Here is a 16,674-nt window from a genome sequence, read left to right as displayed (position 1 = left end):
AGAGAGGTTAAGTATCTTGCTCAGTGTTATACAGGTTCCCAATTCTGGGTTTGGGATATGAACCTAAGCATTCAGATTCTGTTTTTGGAGTTTGAGGTGTTATGGCCATTTATGTACATTTGTCTTTCCTTGTTCCAGCACCGTAGTATATATATATTCAATTTTAATGAACTTCTTGTATCACATTTTACAGTGATACTTGAATTTTCTTCCAGATCTGTTGTTCGGGGACTGTTTTAAACATAAAAATAATCAGAACTGGAGTAGCTAAGATTTGAATACTTTGATCTTTAAAAATAGAATGCTTTTAAGTTTATTCATTGTGTTAGTTATCCAAACTTTTATGCTGCTTTATACATCTTGTTTTTGCATGTAATTTTAGTAAGGCTTTTATTTTATTTTATTTACTGATTTTAGAGAGAGAAAGGGAGACAGAGAGAAACATCTCTGTGATTGTTGCTTTCTGCATGTGCCCTGACGGGGCATGGAACCCTGTGTATGTGCCCTGAACCTGACGCCTTTTGGAGTATTGGACCACACTCCAACCAATTAAGCCACACCGACCGACCAGCACAGGGCATTTCTTAAAGTGTTTTAGATAAAGTTGTGTACTGTGGTGTCAAATAAACAAACTACTTTTGTTTAGTAAAGAGGACTATAATGTAATTAGGTACCAGGAGGCCCCAATATGCTAAAATTACTGGATTTGGAGTTCAATTCAGGTAACACATGCAGATTTGCATAACAATAGATCTAAATACTGGTGTTATTGTCAGGGCAGTGTAAGGAAGGAGCTGAGCATTCTGGTCACCATATTAACTAGAAATTTTTGAGGGAGGATTTCTTTTTGAGTGTATAATTCCTTGATTTTTAGTAAATTTACAGTGTTGTGCAACTATTCCCACAGTCCAGTTTTAGAACATTTTCATCAATCCAAAAAGATTTATTTTTCCTATTTTAAGCCATTCTCACCTTGGCCTACTGTAGGTTAAAACCAAAAATCAGCTGGTGCGTTTAGAACAGGGGTGGGCAAACTTTTTGACTCGAGGGCCACAATGGGTTCTTAAACTGGACCGGAGGGCCGGAACAAAAGCATGGATGGAGTGTTTGTGTGAACTAATATAAATTCAAAGTAAACATCATTACATAAAAGGGTACGGTCTTTTTTTCAATAGTTTTATTCATTTGCCCGCAGGCCGTAGTTTGCCCATGGCTGGTTTAGAAGCTCTTCAGAATAGTAACATGTTACAGGTTAGCAGTAGAAACCTACTTATAAACCAATCCTTATTTTTTTCTTTTAAGAAACTGGAAATATATATTTTTATTCTAGCTATTCCTGTCAATTCAGATCAATACACTTGATTGTATTGGCTCTAAAGTGGTATCAGTGGTAGTGTTTAGGCTTAGGAGACATTCTTTCACTTAATTGGCTACTCACAATCTAATTTCTTTCTGTGAAGAAAATGAGAATATAATGAAGAGAAACTTGCTATTTATAGTTCCAGATGATACTGACAACTTTAGGGTTCTTGTCTGCTTGGTGATTGCTTTGTAAGTATTCCTGTTGTCTTGATCTGAATAACTCACAGAATGACTTTTTAAAAAAAATTGTTGACAGTATTACAGATGTCCTCCATCCCTTTCCCTGTGTCTCCCTCCTCCCAGCCCAAATGACTTTTTTTTTTTAAAAAGCCTTTTCTTCACATGGTGTGTTTAAAGAATTATGAGGATAAATAGCACAGTGTGCTGAATAAGATAGTTGGGTTTCCTGACTTTTTATGTTTTTCTAACCATGGGTTTTTATTGTATGTAGGCTCTTTTAACAACAACAAAAAATCCTGAGTATGTTTGGCATAATGTGATATGGTTGTAATTAGTGGATTAATTAAATAATTCACTAATAAAGATTAGCAGCACTTTTTTTTAAAATCCTCACTTGAGGATATTTTTCCATTGATTTTTAGAGAGAGTGGAAGAGGAGGAAAGACAGAGAGAAACGTCAGTGTGAGAGAAACACATTGATTGGTTGCATCCTGTGCGAGACCCAAGCAGGGTCTGGGCTGGGGAGGAACCTGCAACCGAGGTACTTGCTTTTGACCTTGAACCTGGGACCCTTTGGTCTGCAGGCCATTGCTCTATCCACTGAGCAAACCAGGCTAGGGCTATCAGATCTTTTGATAAATGCTTTGCTGGTAGTTTAAAAGTTGAAGAGAATTTCTGGTGTGAAATTGATTCTGACCAACATGGAACAACAGTGAGGGGCATATGGAAATAACCATTACTGAACATCTCTTTTGGGCAAGCAGACTCATTTTATAGTTACTGCTTTGTGGTGTGGAAAAAAAACTGTGAGCTTGAATTTAACACATTGTTTGCGGGTAGTTTTTACCGCGCACTAACAGATGGCGCGGGCCATTTTTGCTAATTTTTTGCGCAATGGCAACGTTCAGTAAAATTACGATAACTTTAGTTTACGTATTTATACGTTACCCGCATCCTACCGCTAGTCTATAAAAAACGTATTAATACGTGTCCCGCGCTCTACTACACTGGTAGAATGTATAAATACGTAAAATGTATAAATATGTTTCCTGCATACAATGTGTTTTAATAAATCCTAGCTCTAGCATTTGTGAGCTCTGTAACTAAGCAAATTATTTATCTCTAAGCCTTGTTTTTCTTATTATAAATGAATAGAGGCCCAGTGCACAAAATTTGTGCACCGGGGGTAGTGGTGGGGGAGCCCTCAGCCCAGCCTGCACCTTCTCGCAGTCCAGGAGCCCTCAGGGGTGTGTCCGACTGCAGTGGAGGCGGGAAAGGCTCCCTTCACCGCCACTGCACTCGCCAGCCGTGAGTCCAGCTTCTGGCTGAGCGGCGCTCCCCCTGTGGGAGCACACTGACCACCTGCTTTGAGCATCTGCCCCCTAATGGTCAGTGAGTGTCATAGCGACTGGTCATTCTGCCGTTCAGTCAATTTGCATATTAGCCTTTTATTATATAGGATACTAGAGACCTGATGCATGAAATTTGTGCAAGGGGCTCATCCCTTGCAGCAGTGGCCGCTTGCCTCGGCCCTTGCAGTCCCAGCTTCGTCTATATGTCTGGAAGGTTGTTCCACTGTCCGGTCTAATTAACATATTATGCTTTTATTATTATAGATAGTACTTTCTACTCACATATAGGATATATACGGTACTTGATATAAAATAGGTGCTCAGTAAATGCTATTTGTTATTTTATTGATGTAGAAATGGAGGCTTAGAGAAGTTTGTTAACACTCTTAGTGACAAATACCTGATTTCAAAGCTCATGCTTTTCCAAAACACTACTCTTTGCTTCCCGGATAGAAATGGAAGTCATGGGAATCAAAGGATAGTGAATGTGTCACCCTGGAGTTCATATTAGGTAGGAACTCATAGAGAAGCCAGTTTCAGAAACTTAGTAGAAAAGATTGGTAATGACCACAGATGGTATAAACAATCAGTATTGATAGAAGGCTCTTAAAAATGAAACCTGTCATTATAATTACAAAAAATTTCCATTGAGGGCAGAAAAATGTATGAGTCATCTAAAGGAATTATTATGACTTTAACGTAAGCCATTTCTATTTTTTTTTAATCCTCACCCTTGAGGATATTTTTCCATAGTTTTTTATTATATATTTTTATTGATTTCAGAGAGGACGGGAGAGGGAGAGATGGAAACATCAATGATGAGAGAGAATCATTGACCCGCTGCCTCCTACATGCCCTCTACTGGGGATTGAGCCTGCAACCCAGGCATGTGCCTTGTCTGGGAATCAAACCGTGACTTCCTAATTCATAGTTTGATGCTCAACCACTGAACCACGCTGGCTGGGCTTTCCTTTGTTTTTTAGAGAGTGGATGAGAGAGGGAAAGACAGAAATATCAATGTAAGAGAAGCACATCGATTGGTTGCCTCCTGGATGAACCCTGACCAGGGCCAGGGCCTAGGCTTGGGAGGAGCCTGCAACTGAGGTATGTGCCCTTGACTGGAATCAAATCCAGAATCGAACCCGGGATCCTTTGGTTCACAGGCCGATGCTCTATCCATTGAGCTAAACCAGCTAGGGCAAACCAAATACTCTTATAGCTTTAAACTTACAAGTCTGATCAGTTACTACCTTAAATTTAAAATCATGAGGCTATCAGATTCTGTAATATTAAAATTTTCTTAAATATTACAAGAACTTCAAGAAAGAAAATGTATAGTTTTAAGCTTAACATGGAAATATTAATATCATGAGTTAGATATACTTAATTTCTGTATTTAATTCTAATTCATTTTGGAGGTTGGTTAGTCACTTAAGGGCAGTGTTTTGTTGTCTCAAGCAGTGGGAAATTTCTGTGATCATCAGCCTGACATTGGCGCTGGAAGCTGCCTTTGTCCAGGTGATTTTTTTCTCATGCACACTAAACCTTTAACAAAAATTGTCCCTATACTTCAGTGTGACTCCAAGACAATGCCCTTTGGTTCCTTCTAAATTCAAGTTTAAGTCTTTTGTAAATATTTCGTAACTCCCTTTTAATTTTATTGTCTGATCAAGTTCTGTAAATCTCACCTAGGTTGCTTTACCAGTTGTTTGGATTCCTAGAAACCATTTGCTACCTATCAAGCTAATGCCACAGGTTTTAAGTTACATTTAAATGACACAAAGCAACTGAGAGGTGTTAATAACTTTCCTTAATTTGTAGTGACTCAGAGTATGCCAGAAGACTATAAACAGGCAAAAAGGCTTACAGAAAATAGTAGTTTTGGGTATTATTTTCCATCCTTGGAGGTGAGGTAGAGAAATATAGGATATCTCATCAGCATTAAGAATATTACATTAATAGGTATAAAGTAACTTTTAATAAAATGTTACAAAGGTATCATTGTGAAACTTAAAGATGTATCTAAATAGGTTATTTTTGTTCTTGTCCTTCGAACGAACCTTTCACAGGGGTCGCCTAAGACCATCGGAAAACACATATATAATTACATATTGTTTTTGTCATTAATCAGTATGCTTTAATTATGTTCAATTTGTAACAATGAAATTGGGGGTCACCACAACATGAGGAACTGTATTAAAGGGTCGCGGCATTAGGAAGGTTGAGATTCACTGCTTTAGATATACATTTGTGCTTATGAAATTTCTGAACAACTTAGCAGTCAAGGATAGATAATTAAAGCAACTTTCAAAATTTTGCCTTAGACCACAGGCAGGAACCTGCAGTGTGAGTTGCTTAAAAGTAAGGAATTTTAAAAAGTATGAAATTTGATTAAAAAAGTTCATTTCATACTTTTTCAATTAAAAAGTTCAATATAACAAAAGTTGTATTGGTGAATTCTGTTTAATATAAAGTTACTAAGAATAAAAATGAATTGCACTGTTCCTTCAAGGAGCCTATAATCAAGTAGGAAATAGAGTCATATCAAACTACATTGTAAATTCTGCGATAGAAGAATTAGTTATGATGGAAGTAAGGAAGAGAGCAGTTAATTCTGATGGATCATTGAATTGGACTTTGATGAATAATTTTCCAGAAATTGAAGGTGGGGGAAAGTTGTACTTTTTTTTTTTTAAATTAGGGGACTGAAAAATTAGAATCAAGGCTGTGTTTATGAAGACATATATTGTGAACAGATAAATAATAGATAGGAATAGGAGATTAATTAGGCTATTACACTTATTTAATGGGGTGATGATGGCCTGAACTGAAGCAACAACACTGGGATAGAAAGAGTGGGCAGTTTTTTTCGAGACATTTTAGAAGAATAAGTAGGGTTTGTTGATATTATATGGTAGAAAAAGGAAAGAGTTAAGATATCTCAAAGGTTTTTAGGTTTGGTGGTTAGATATGTCATTGAAATTGTTGACAGATAATTTTGGGGAGTTAGGAAGAAAATGAATAGGGAGCTGTACTTATTGAATACAAGGTACTTTTGGGACATCTAGATTGAGCGCTCAGAATATGCTAGTCTGAAGTTTGGGATGGAAGTTGGGGATAGATATATAAACTGCTTATATGTCAAAATTATTTGAAAGAGAGTTATAATAACTTCACCTATGGAAAGAGGATTAGAAAGGGACGTACATTTTTTGGGCAGCAGAAAGGAAGAGTCATAATGCATGAAAAAATGGAGGGTCAGAGACTTGGAAAATTTTTACCTTCAAGTAGGAGGAAAACTAGAAAGAAGTAGAGGTGAAAGATGAGAGTTTCAAAGGAAGGAAGGAAGTGATGACTTGGTTGGTTATAAGCTTCAGAGGGATTTATGGTGTGGGGACTGAGAAGAGAAACCTTTGCATTTGTGGGTGGAACTAGTTGGATTTGATGTTCTTAGGAGTTTGGTTTTATATAATTGTAGAGATCCAACTGTGGTAATCTATAATAATAAAAGTGTAATATGCTAATTAGACTGGACAGCCAAACGACCTTCCGGACGTCCTTCTGGACAACCTTCCAGACAAATCCGGGGCTGTGAGGGCCGAGGCAAGCTGCCACGGCTGCAAGGGCCAAGCCCCTTGCATGAATTTCGTGCATCAGGCCTCTGTTGAGATATAAAAAGATAAAAGGCTTTAGTGATAAGTGTTTGAAATTAAAACCAGAAATTAGACTTCGATAAGGCAGGACAGTTTAAAACTTGCTTTTAGTAGGGAAGCTTGATGACACTTGACATATCTTTTTTCCCTCTGATGATCTGTGTTTCTCAGTTAATTATTTTTTACACTGTGGGTTCTCTTACTGTGGGAAATGGTGCCACACACTTAAAACAATGGAATAAAGTGTTTTTTGGCAATAACTCTTGTGGGATATGTTTAGCCTCAAGTTCTGATAATCAAGTATTTGGTATTTGGCACCTGTGTGTTTCTCTGATATATGTTGCTACCTCACTGTCAAATTACCCTGGTTTTTCAAATAAGAAAAATTTCCTTAGTTAAAGTCAGAGTCAGCATTTATAATAATTTTGTAACCTTGAGTAGAATATCAAAATGCCCTGTTAGAGTTTCTAGCAAGTGTCTCTTTTAACCTTTATTGATTTCTGCTATACAGGGTAGGGCAAATGTAGGTTTACATTGTTCATATGGAAAATAATGCAATAATAAATAATAATACAAAAATAAACTCTGTTTCGTGTACTCACAATTGTACTACTTTTTACCCTATATGACATGCCATCTTCAGGTTTGATTTTTTTTTTTTTAATGTGCAGGAATTAATAAAAACTCTGAGACCCTTTCCACCCACACACCTCCACTTATTCTTTGAAAGAAAGTTTATTTTATTTTAATTAATTGATTTTTTCCATTACCATTTATCTCCTTTATGCCCTTTTCTGTCTCTCCCCTCCCCCCAGATTTTTCATTTTTTAAATCAAAATATTAGATTAAACTTCATTTAAAAAGTTGATTAGGTTTATTAGAAAAAAACTAAATGAAATAATAAGTTGGTTAGCACAAGGCACATGTTCCCAACTGAGCTTTAATAAGGTTGTGTCCTGCCTTCTTTCAGCAATCATATGGTAAACAGTGTTCTTTTCATAGTCATATACTAAATAAGGTGTTTTAAAACAGAAACACACATAAAGCAAGGTTATATATTGTTCGGCTGATGAAAATGTGACCAGAGATTTGTAGGAACTTCACCCTGCATTTCCCTTAGGAGAAATGGTTTCGTATTGGCTAATTTAGAGTTTGTGGCAGCTTAATAGAACATAAATACTGAAAATAACAAGATTAAACTATATGATATTTGGTTATGGCAGTTAAAAGTTTTTGAAATATTGAAACTAGTTTGGGAACTCCTTAACCTCCACTATAGATTCTTAGAGTTGGTGGAGCATCCACTTAGCGGTGGATTAGTGTGCTGGTAAAAACTTTTTGTCCTCTCTGAGAAAATGATGGTAAAAATACAAGAAATTAAAGGAATTGCTATAGATTTGATAAGATTCAAGGTCTTTGCATTTTGATATTAGCCCTTGACGTTGATATCAGAAAATATTTCTGATGAGAGCACTCTCTCCTGAGAGAGGAATGCCTTATATTGGTTTGTCCTATCTTAATTGTATTATTTGCTCTTAAGACTTTTTCTTGATTGTTGCACTGATCAAAACCATTGAAAATTTTTAGGACAGATGGAGCATGGTTTTTAGAAAGGGTGAAATAATCCTTTATAACCTGTGACTGGATTTTAAAGAAACTGACGTTGAATAACATCTTTAAAGATAAAAATCACTGAATAAAATTAATGAAAATTTAGTCTTTTCTCTAAATTTTACTAATTGACAAATTCATAACCATTCTAAGTACAGTATTGTGAAATTTGAATGTACAGTCTTTATAAATGTAAGACCTGTTTTGTACTTTTTGAAAGCAATCACTTACGAATCGTAATTATATTGCCCAGCCGGCGTGGCTCAGTGGTTGAGCTTCGATTTATGAACCACGTGGTCATGGTTCCATTCCCTGGTCAGGGCACATGCCTATGTTGCGGGCTTGATCCCCAGTGTGTGGTGTGCAGAAGGCAGCTGATCAGTGATTCTCTCTCATCACTGATGTTTCTGTATATCTCTCTCCCTCTCCCTTCCTCTTTGAAGAAAAAAATAAAGAATTGTAATTTTTTGTAAATATTTAAAAAATGCTGTATTGTGGTTAGGCAGCTTTGAAAAATAGCTTTGGTGAGGAAAACTGCAAATTGATTAAAGGAAAATATTTATAAAAATTGAAGATACTAGGGATCTTTATATCAGACATTTCACATAGGTCTTGCTGAATTATTAATATTTAACTTGCAACTGTCCATTAAAGATAAATGGTTGTGCAGAGCTGAGATGTCTTAATTATGGTAAGTGCATAGTACAAAACATGCTTAATTAATGTATCTTGAAATGAATCAGTCTTCTATTCCAGGAATAACCAAGCTAGTTTGGACCTATGAATGATACACAGATGCTTCCTCATCTCATTTCCTATAAGTCATCAGTCAACTAAGGAAATTTTTTTTACTTATGAAATTGAAAAGTTCAGATTGTTTATCTGGCTTCAGATAAAACTAAATCTAAGTGTTTAAATGATATTCTCTTAGGACTGTCTCCTTCTGTTGGCTTGGTCACTGACAAAGTTTCAGCCTTATTTTTTGCTCTCTAGAGAGAATTGTGTGTTAGGCTGCCTCATTAGCCATATAACATCTCATGGAAGGACTACGATTGGTCCTGCTTTCATTGTATGCTGTGTATGTGTGTGTGTGTACACATGCATGCATGCGTGCACACATATACATGTGTACATGTAGATGGGGTCAGCCATGCTTACTAGTAAATGAACTGTATTACCACATGTTAGTTTTACCTGTTCTTGAATTTTACATAAACAGACATAAAGTAGGCTCTCCTTTGTTTCTTATTTGGCTAAACAGTATGCTTGTGAGTTTTATATTGTTGCATGAACTTTTAACTTATTTTCATTGCTGTATACTATTTCACTGTGTGACTAATCAGCAAGTTATATATCTTGTTGATGGGCATTTAGGTAGTCACAAATAGTGCTGCTATGAGCATTGCTCTACATGTCTTTAGATGTACATATACATGCATTTTTTTTATATGTATGCATGAAATAGAAATTGGGTATATACCTAGGATTGAACTGGTTGGGTCAGACAGAGTGTATTTATTGAACTGTAGCTATGCCAAATAGTTTTTCAAAGTGGTTGTATCAATTTACACTCCTGCCAGTAGCATATCAGAGTTCTGGTGCTCTACATTCTTGTTAATATTTGGTTTTGCCTTTTTAAAAAAAATTTTATTGTTGGTTTTTGTTTCTTTGATGACTGATGAAGTAGATCATCATTTCATGTTATTAGCTAATTGTATCTCTATTGTGTATGAAATGCCTGGTCTTTGCCCATTTAAACAATATTGGGCCTTAGCCAGTTTGGCTTAGTGAATAGTGTTGGCCTGCTGACTGAAAGGTCCTGGGGTTTGATTGAGGTCAAGGGCATGTACCTCAGTTGCAGGCTCCTCCCTGGCCTGGGCCCTAGTCGGGGCAAGTGCAGGAGGCAACCAGTCAACGTGTTTCTCTCGCATTGATGTTTCTCTCTGTCTTTTTCTCTCTCTCTTCCACTCTCTAAAAATCAATGGAAAAATATCCTCGTGTGAGTATTAATAACAACAAAAAAGCGATAAAAAATATTGGGTTCTCTGTCTTGTTGTTATGGTTTATATGAATTTTTGAAGTAAATGTATTTTAGGCATGAGTTGCAAATATTTTCTTCCACTCTGTGGGTTAATATTTATTTTGTTAAGTGTTGATGGTTTTTGCTCGGACAGAAGTTTTAAACTATAATATAATCCAATTGATCCATTTTTTTAAAAACTATTTTATGTGAATTGTTTTATAGGGAGATCTTTGCCTACTCCAAGATCATGGAGATGCTCTCCTATTTTTTTTCATTTCTAAAAAGCATTATTTTTTACCCTTAACATATAGATCCATTGTCTGTCTGAATTGATTTTTGTGTATGACATTTGATAGTAGTCTAAAACACATTCATGTGGGTATCTAGTTAATCCAGCATAATAAATTGAAACTTTCTTTTTCATTCTCCTGTAGTTTCATCTTTGACAAAAATCAGGTGACCTTTTGGTTTTAAAAAAGTAGTTGTTCCTTTTATTATTATTTTAAAAAATATTTTCATTGATTTTTTTTTTTTTTTTAGAGAGGGAGGAAGAGGGAGAGAGAGAGGAACATTGATATGAGAGCATTGATTCAGTTACCTCCTGCATGCCCCCAAACAGGGATCAAGCCTGCACCCGAGTATATGCCATGACCATATGCCATGATGGGAATCAAACCAGCAATCCTTCAATGCACGGAACAATGCCCAACCAATGAAGTCACACCAGCCAGGACAAAAAAGTTGTTATTCCTTTTTTTTTTATTGATTTATTTTTTATTTTTAAAAATATATTTTTTATTGATTTCAGAGAGGAAGGGAGAGGAAATAGAAACATCAATGATGAGAGAGAATCATTGATCCGTTGCTTCCTGCAGCCCTCTACCGGGGATTGATCCTGCAATCCAGGCATGTGCCCTGAGTGGGAATTGAATTGTGACCTCCTGGTTCATGGGTCAGCACTCAACTACTGAGTCACACCGCCTGGGCTAGTTGTTTCTTTTAAACATTTAAAAATATTGTCAAGACTAAAACCCAAAGTAAAAGTAATTCTAGATGAAAAAATTGTAATTTCGATAATAAAAATTCTATGTTTAATAATGCATCAGTATTAACTAATTGGCTTGATTCTCTAAGTTTTCTGTTCTAGGGGGTAAAAAGAAGACAAATAAAAATAAATAAATAAAATGATGTGCACTTTTGGTATCAGGCCTTATGCACTGCCTTGTGTTTGGGTCTCACATTTCTCCATAGATAGATTCATATCTCTCCATAGATGGATATCCTTTCCCTCTTTATGAACAAAGAGAGGGAATGACTTTGCAGGAGAAACTGACTTACAAAGAAATATAAAACTTCTATAGTTCGGTTCAGTGATGCAAGAAACATATTACAGAAAACAATAATAGTACTGTCAAAATATCTTATCCTTTAATAAGCACTGGGCTATTTTTTATTCTTACAGATTTTGTGTAAGTATAAAGTTGGTGACATTCTCAAGTAAATATGTATTTCATGTTCTGGCCAACTTGAATGTTGACAGCCATTGGGAAGAAGCATTAACTAATATAGATATGTATCAATCTATTTTTTTTCATACACAACCTATCTTATTTTCTTCTGGAAGGAGTTCTGTTTTTATTTTTTTATATATTTTTAAAAAATCTATTTTTTTGATTTTTTTTTTACAGAGAGGAAGGGAGAGGAGAGGGATAGAGAGTTAGAAACATTGATGAGAGAGAAACATCGATCAGCTGCCTCCTACACACCTCCTATTGGGGATGTGCCTGCAACCAAGGTACATGCCCTTGACTGGAATCAAACCTGGGACCTTTCAGTCTGCAGGCCGACGCTCTATCCCCTGAAACAAACTGGTTAGGGCTAAAATATTTTTTAATTTGTTTTTTATTTATTTCAGAGAGGAAGGGAGAATGAGAAAGAGATAGAAACATCAATGATGAGAGAGAATCATTGATTGGCTGTCTTCTGCATGCCCCTTACTGGGGATTGAGCCCACAACCTGGGCATGTGCTCTTGACTGGAATTGAACCTGAGATTCTTTGGTCTGCAGGCTGACCCTCTATCCACTGAGCCAAAGTGGCTAGGGCTAGAAATTTCTTCATTCACAAGTGTTTATAGAATTACTAGTAGCCCAATGCACGAAATTCGTGTACATTGAAAGGGAATTAATTAGAGGAACGTAATTTGGACTCACCATCTAATATCAGTAATATGTGAGTGTGAGGCAGTCCGCGTTTCTGAAATTCAATGACATGAATTTTAGCTATTACTTTGCCAAATAAATGGAATTTACAGATAATCATTTAAAAGAGCATTCAGCTTAATATTAAAAACAAGTCAGGTTTGTTTTCAATTTTTTGCCAGCCTTGTAAATTGTTTGCAATATCTGCCCATTTGGGGTTGCATGTCATGGTTATGAATAAATCAGGCTTGCCATACTTCGTTACAATTGCCATAGCATCCTGGTATTGCTGCTGCATATTTCTGGGACTACCCTCAGAAGATGATGGAAGTATTATCATTTTACCAATCGGCACATTGCCATTTGCAGATCTAGATTTGAGATAATCCATCAAACCACTATATTTTTCAACTCTCAACTTAGATTGGTTTGCTTTGATGAAATTTATCCTATTTGCCTCCATTTTTGAATATGAATCCACGATAAACTGTTGAGTTAATTTTCCTGCATTTGAAATAGGATTAAGCCCTGGCCGGTTGGGCTCAGTGGATAGAGCGTTGGCCTGCAGACTGAAAGGTCCCAGGTTCGATTCCGGTCAAGGGCATGTACCTTGGTTGCAGGCACATCCCCAGTGGGAGGTGTGCAGGAGGCAGCTGATCGATGTTTCGCTCTCATAGATGTTTCTAACTCTCTATCCCTCTCCCTTCCTCTCTGTAAAAAAAAAAATATATATATATATATTAAAAAAATAATTTAAAATAGGATTAAATGTGTCCTACACAGAGATGAAATCCATAATACTGCATTTGTGTGACTTGTGTCCTTACATTTTGTCTAGTATTAATGTCGATTACACTGTTGTCTCTGAATCTTAATGCAATATTTGTTCCTCAGCCTTTTTCACCATGGGGAAAAAGAATAGGATATGTCATTGCATCTAATGTAGGAAACAGGATACTGATTTGTTTCATTTTAGTGGCATTTGGATTATTGGGATCTGGTTTACAATGAATGAGCAAGTCCCTTTCAAAAGGAGGTTCTCCATCTTCGTTTCTGAATATGACAGCAACCTCGGTTACATGGGGAGAATTATATCTACCTGGGTCACTGTGACGATCATATTTAATCGCCATTGTTACCTCCGTGGGAGCAATACCTTTTGCTGCTGCTTCAGATTTGTAGCATTTTGTATGATTTTGTTAATTCATTTATTTCATGCATGAGGTTGTTGGTGTTGATCATGAGTCTTTCTGAGCAGCCCTGGTTTTCTGGCATTGCTAATCTTTTACTTGTAGCTTTGGCTGTATCCAAAATATAGAGTTGAGCAAACACCATCCAAAGGATGTAAAGTTCCAGTACGGTGATAAACTTGTCCGTGTATTCTGAAACAGTATGGCCCATATCCTGATGGCGATGCAATATTTGCACCCATGGAAGCAAAAGCAAAAGAACTATTTATGGAACGAATATTTTCCATGATATTTTTACTGTCAGAATCTTCGTTTGTCATTAATTTTAAATATGCTGGGTAATCTGGAAAATGTATATCGTTTGGACAGACTTTCCCTTTGTTACAACATCAAGTAAATTTCCCTCGGATGGCTTTTTATCAGAGAAATTTAGCGATAGGCAAAATTCACATCGAACAGTCATTCCACCACAACTGTGTTCGAGAATTGCATCCTTAAGTACTCCATTTTCGCTCAGAAGGCAGTTTCTACCAGTATTGGTAGTACTTGTTGATGACTGTTCTCTAGACATATTCTGTTGTCGCCACCGCCTTCCTTCAACTTCAAAGGCACGTTGGTCTTTAGACATTTTCTGTCGATAACGCCGGTGTTTTTCGGCATCAGAGCGACGTTTTTCAGTAGCTGGTGTTCAGATACATCCTGTCGCAGATGCCGCCTTCTTTCAAGATCAGATGCACGCTGCTGTGCAGACACTTCTTGTCGATAACGCCGGCATCTTTCAGCTGCAGAGCCACGTTGTATCAACAGTTGTTCTTTAGACATAGACCCACCTCTCTACTGTCATGGTCTGAGATTCAGGTGAATGAGAGTCCTGGCTGTCAGGCTGTTGAGAGCTGTCTGACCAAAGGCTGATTCTGGCTGATTCTGTGGGGTGGGACTTCCTCCTACCTGCTGTCAGTTTCCACAGCTGTGATGGGGAAGCTGGAATGACAGAGGGAGCCGCGCTCTACAAGCCGCCCTCTCTCTCGCTGTGCTCTATGTCCAGTGGTCTGCTGCTCTGCCAAGTCCTCCAAACCTCTCGCTCTCTGCCCGCTCCTCTCCCACTCTGCTCTCCGCTGGCAAGGTCCCGGGAGCCTACGGGCGTGGCTAGGCAAGCCTGGTCTCGCCTCCCAGGCCAGCAATGATCCCAGGAGCCCGCGGCCTTGGCCGCCTTTGGCCCACGCCGTCACCTCCTGGGGCGCTTGACACCTGCATATGCAAATTAACTGTCATGTTGGGTTAATTTGCATAGTCACTCTGATTGGCTTGTGGGCGTGGCTTGAGCATAGCGGAGGGACAGTTAACTTGCATGTTTCTCATTATATAGGACTAGAGGCCCGGTGCATGAAATTCGTGCACTGGGGGGTGGGGATGGGGGGGCCGTTCCCTCAACCCAGCCTGCCCTTCTCACAGTCCGGGAGCCCTCAGTGGATGTCCTACTGATGGCCACAGTCTGGCAGCAGAGGCTCGGAGCAGGCGTCCTGTGTGTGTGTGTGTGTGTGTGTGTGTGTCCACTGGTGGCCTGTCCCCAGGCCGCATTGGAGGCTCAGAGCAGGTGCTGTGTGTGAGTGTGTATGTGTGTGTGTGAGAGAGTGTGTGTGTGTCTGCTGGGGGCCTGCCACCAGTCACTCCATGGAGGCTTGGAGCAGGCGCCCCTCTGTGTTCATCTCTCAGGCTCCTGGCCTCCACTGCATGTTTTTCTCTCCCTGAGCTATGGCCAGGGTGGGGTGCTGCCTACAGGCTGCGCTTTCCTGCTCATGGATCACCGGATCACTTCAGAGACCGAGGGCAGGCCCTGCTGGGTGCTGCCTGTGGGGAACTTTCCTGCTCTGTGATCTCCATGGCATCCCAAAAGCAGGCCCACCTGGGGGCCTGACGCCCTCCTCCTCACTTGCCTGCTCTGGGATCGTCATGGCATCCCAGGAGCAGGCCCACCTGGGGGCCGCCCGCCCTCTGCACTTGCCTGCTCTGGGATCACCATCCCAGCAGCAGGCCCACCTGGGGCCGCCCGCCCTCCGCACTTGCCTGCTCTGGGATCACCATGGCGATCCCAACAGCAGGCCAACCTGGGGGCCCGCCACCCTCCGCACTTGCCTGCTCTGTGATCGCCATGGGATCCCAGGAGCAGGCCCACCTGGGGGCCGGATGGGGGCGGGGCTTAGGTGGCTCAGGGCTTAGGCCGCACACGGGGTCCGGGCTGGGAGCGGGGCTTAGGTGGCGGGGGCTTAGGCGACACACCGGGGTCCCAGCTGGGGCGGGGCTTAGGTGACGTGACCGCGCCGCCTAAGCCCGGCTGCCCAGGGCCACATCTGGCCTGGATGGTGTCTGGTGCTGGCCAGCCCTGCCTTCAGTATGCAAATTAGCCGCCATCCAAGATGGCGGCTAATTTGCATATGGCCCTGATTAGCTAATGGGAAGCGTAGCGGAGGTATGGTTAATTACCCTTTTTGTCTTTTTTAAAATATACTTTATTGATTTTTTACAGAGAGGAAGGGAGAAGGTATATATAGAGAGCTAGAAACATCGATGAGAGAGAAACATTGATCAGCTGCCTTCTGCACACTCCCCACTGGGGGGTGCCCGCAACCAAGGTACATGCCCTTGACCGGAATCGAACCTGGGACCCTTGAGTCCGCAGGCTGATGCTCTATCCACTGAGCCAAACCGGTTAGGGCCTTTTTGTCTTTTATTAGATAGGATTAGCATAATGTAGAAAACCAGAGTCTTGTGGATTGAACTCTGGTTTAGGCAGGAGACCTAGGTTTAAGTTCTGGTTCTATTTGTTGTATGATCATAGGCATTTCTTGAGTTGTTGCCACATACTGGAAATGAAGACGATGCCTAGCCCATTTTTGAGATTATTGTGAAGGTATGAGAAAGTTCTTTGTTGTAATAAAGCACATAATATCAGAAGAGTGGTTAAGACTCTTGTGCCACTTAATTTGCTGTGTATTGAATAAAGTATTTAACTTTTAAGCCTCGTGTGTAACATGGCAATAATACCTACTTCCATAGTTTTTCTGAGAGTTTTAAATGAATACAAAGTATGGTGCCTGTCATATTA

General features: G+C 39.2%; 1 protein-coding gene across 9 annotated transcripts in view; it reads left to right on the top strand.

Moving 5' to 3' along the window:
* The window catches only part of ZZZ3 (zinc finger ZZ-type containing 3), a 119,866-nt gene that overhangs the window by 11,740 nt on the left and 91,452 nt on the right, over positions 1-16,674 (top strand). The window contains exon 1 of one of the 9 annotated variants that reach the window (XM_036347406.1): positions 16,393-16,479. The exons of the other annotated variants lie outside the window; for them this stretch is intronic. The gene's annotated coding sequence lies outside the window, so the exon portion shown is untranslated. Of the gene's footprint in view, positions 1-16,392; positions 16,480-16,674 lie in introns of those variants that run through there. 9 annotated transcript variants of the gene reach the window in all.

The sequence above is a fragment of the Myotis myotis genome, unplaced genomic scaffold, assembly GCF_014108235.1.
Source record: "Myotis myotis isolate mMyoMyo1 unplaced genomic scaffold, mMyoMyo1.p scaffold_m19_p_2, whole genome shotgun sequence".
NCBI classification, from domain to species: domain Eukaryota; kingdom Metazoa; phylum Chordata; class Mammalia; order Chiroptera; family Vespertilionidae; genus Myotis; species Myotis myotis.
The sequence above is the reverse complement of the archived record's forward strand: the minus strand, read 5'-3'. Positions and strand labels throughout refer to the sequence as shown.